This window comes from Eschscholzia californica, unplaced genomic scaffold (assembly GCF_041429995.1).
Source record: "Eschscholzia californica isolate CP2 unplaced genomic scaffold, dmEscCali1.0.p SCAF_232, whole genome shotgun sequence".
In the NCBI taxonomy this organism is placed as follows: Eukaryota; Viridiplantae; Streptophyta; class Magnoliopsida; order Ranunculales; family Papaveraceae; genus Eschscholzia; species Eschscholzia californica.
The window spans coordinates 9045-12500 of NW_028238346.1; the positions used below are offsets into that span (position 1 = coordinate 9045).

Sequence of the window (3456 nt, forward strand, 5' to 3'; positions counted from 1 at the left end):
TGGATGGGCTCGGGCTAAAAAAAATTAGGGCTTCATTGAGATTCCCAAATTTGGAAGATATGAATTTCAGATGAGCCGGGCTAATAAGATAACAAAACGAGTTCTGCACCATGAACTTTGTACCGCGCACATCGCTTAGAGGGGCGTCACCCGGGGGGGGGTGGAATATGAAAGAAAAAACAAAGAAATGAAGGGGATGGGATTCTATTTGTACTGTATCTGAAATGAATATTGTCTATTCCGATCTTTCCACTCCTCGAGACTCTACTTTACTTTTTGGTTTTTCAAGTAACTAACTTAATTTTTCAGATATGTATAAAGTAGTAACATTTTGAATGCACCATATAAACAAAGAAAAAAGAAGAGGAAACATAATCTAATTCTTTTCTTTACCCATCTACAATAAAAAAATATTGTAAATATTAAATATATAGGGTAGGCGTCTATCTCTAGACTCCCGGATGGAGAAGTATGTATCATGATCTAGATTATTAACCAATATGTATACTGATCCGTATCGAATTTGTATGAGTAGCTATTATTATATTAACCACATATCAGGAACCAGATTTGAACTGGTGACACGAGGATTTTCAGTCCTCTGCTCTACCAGCTGAGCTATCCCGTATTATATTAACCACATGTCAGGAACCAGGTTTGAACTGGTGACACGAGGATTTTCAGTCCTCTGCTCTACCAGCTGAGCTATCCCGACCCTTCTCGAGGCATCACCCCCATCCTATTATATTATACTAGAGAGCTTGGGTCTATGTCAATTCAAGATCTCAATTCACGAGAATAAAAAAGCATTACAAAGTCTTACCCCAGCCCTGTCTGGAATCTTCAAAAAGAAGACTTTGTAAGTTGAATTAAGAATAATAATAATTATATGGGCTGTGAATGATTCATATGGGATTCCTTGCTCATAGATGTTATTTTGTACGTATATCGTATATTTCACAAGACTTGTGATAAGAGAAGAGAGAAGCATTTCTTCTCCGATCCATTTGTGAAAGAGTAGAGTGAATGAGAAGCATAGCGAATTTTGAAGCGCTGAGTAAAAAAAAAGAGTATAAATCTAAATAAAGACTTAGGGAGTAAAAGGGGCCTTTGGGGATAGAGGGACTTGAACCCTCACGATTTCTAAAGTCGACGGATTTTCCTCTTACTATAAATTTCATTGTTGTCGGTATTGATATTGACATGTAGAATGGGACTCTATCTTTATTCTCGTCCGATTAATCAGTTCGTCAAAAGATCTATCAGACTATGGAGTGAATGATTTGATCACTGAATATTCGACTCTTCCTTCAACTTGGAATCGATTCACAAGAATCCTTCCATTTTTCATATATTTCATATAAAAAAACATAGATTCGGGCTCGGGGCGTCATTAATCATTTGATATTTCAGTACGTATACGTATGTATATAGGTCCATCCTTCATTCTTTCTGGAGTTTTAATAGAAGGATTCCTCTACCAACGCAACGCAGTCAACTCCATTCATTAGAACAGCTTCCATTGAGTCTCTGCACCTATCCTTTTTTTATTCTCACTTTCAGAAACCTTCTTTGTTTTCTGAAAACAGGATTTGGCTCAGGATTGCCCATTTTTAATTCCAGGGTTTCTCTGAATTTGAAAGTTATCACTTAGTAGGTTTCCATACCAAGGCTCAATCCAATCAAGTCCGTAGCGTCTACCAATTTCGCCATATCCCCTTTTTTCTTTTGAGACTAGGATCTCATTGGGATGCCATCCCCTTCTTTCTTTCATTTATGCTGGAACTGTTGAATTCATTAGAATTAGATACGGATTCTATATCGAAACAGTGTCTCTTTTGACTCCTATTTGATTGATTTCTTATCTACCTTCTTTCATATCTGTTGGAGGATCAGTATTTGGTCTAATCAGAAATGATTCTATCATTGATGTATCCGCAATTCAATATGGATGGATATATACCACATATATATGCCTCTCTTCCTCTCATTTTTCCCGCGCGATTTGAAATACTCGAACGTTCGATTCATTTTTTTTTAATTAAAAAAAAAATTGGATATCATATATCATTCTATTTATCGTTATATTAATTCTTATGTTAATGTTATATAATAATATAATATTCATTATGAATAGCTAACACTAACAGCTAAGATCCAAGCCAAGTAGTTTACTGAATTCCTATGCACAACACAGTTTCTGTTATGTGAGCCCGCTTAGCTCAGAGGTATAGAGCATCGCATTTGTAATGCGATGGTCATCGGTTCGATTCCGATAGCCGGCTTTTCTATCTTTGTTCGATTTTAGACTTTTACATGATTGATAATGTCTCCTTGAACTCAAGGAATATTCAAAAGACTTCTTTCCTTTTCTCAAAAAGTCACTGATCCATTATGTCGTAAGAACTTCCAACTATGAATAAAAAACGGATTTGAGCAGTTAGACCTCTACAGAACAAATCAAGAAAAGTATCCTTACCTTGCTATATATACAAAAGAGTCTGAATATTGATAGAATTCGTCTCATTCGTCTTTGTAGTACAATACTTCAGTAGATTTTGTTTCGTTTATCGTTTTCGTTTAGTTCAGTCTTAATTTAGGTTTATTCTGTAAATTGAAATTTCAATAAAATAAGGAGTCTTTATGTCTCGTTACCGAGGGCCTCGTTTCAAAAAAATACGCCGTCTGGGGGCTTTACCGGGACTAACTAGTAAAAGGCCTAAACCCGGAAATGATCTTAGAAATCAATCGCGTTCTGGGAAAAGATCTCAATATCGTATTCGTCTAGAAGAAAAACAAAAATTGCGTTTTCATTATGGTCTGACAGAGCGACAATTACTTAAATACGTTCGTATCGCTGGAAAAGCTAAAGGGTCAACGGGTCAGGTTTTACTACAATTACTTGAAATGCGTTTAGATAACATACTTTTTCGATTGGGTATGGCTTCGACCATTCCTGGAGCCCGGCAATTAGTTAACCATAGACATATTTTAGTTAATGGTCATATAGTAGATATACCAAGTTATCGCTGTAAACCCCGAGATATTATTACGACGAGGGATGAACAAAAATCAAGAGCTCTGATTCAAAATTATCTTGATTCCTCTCCCCATGAGGAATTACCAAAACATTTGACTCTTCACTCATCCCAATATAAAGGATTAGTCAATCAAATAATAGATAGTCAGTGGGTCGGTTTGCAAATAAATGAGTTGCTAGTCGTAGAATATTATTCCCGCCAGACTTGAACCTAACTAAAACAGCAAGGATTAAGATAATTTTGAATTTTGACCCCCCTTTTCGCCGAAGTAAATCGACCTAAGCTAAGGGGTTTGATCGGGATTTTTTCCCATTCATGTATCATAAATGGGTCGGCTACTCTTTCCAGTATTTTTCGTACCACAGCAATTAAGAATAGAGAATCTATATCAAAGAAAGGTCTACCTGTTGGAATA

The 3456-nt window shown here is 36.1% G+C and overlaps 3 non-coding genes across 3 annotated transcripts; 1 reads left to right on the plus strand and 2 right to left on the minus strand.

The window, feature by feature from the left end:
* Nucleotides 1-555: 555 nt before the first annotated feature.
* TRNAF-GAA (transfer RNA phenylalanine (anticodon GAA)) lies at nucleotides 556-629 on the minus strand. Its single transcript has one exon. It is a non-coding gene; the product is annotated as a tRNA-Phe (tRNA).
* Nucleotides 630-642: 13 nt separating this feature from the next.
* TRNAF-GAA (transfer RNA phenylalanine (anticodon GAA)) lies at nucleotides 643-715 on the minus strand. The gene has a single exon. It is a non-coding gene; the product is annotated as a tRNA-Phe (tRNA).
* A 1496-nt stretch (nucleotides 716-2211) lies between these two features.
* Nucleotides 2212-2285, plus strand: TRNAT-UGU (transfer RNA threonine (anticodon UGU)). The gene has a single exon. It is a non-coding gene; the product is annotated as a tRNA-Thr (tRNA).
* The last annotated feature ends 1171 nt before the right edge of the window (nucleotides 2286-3456 follow it).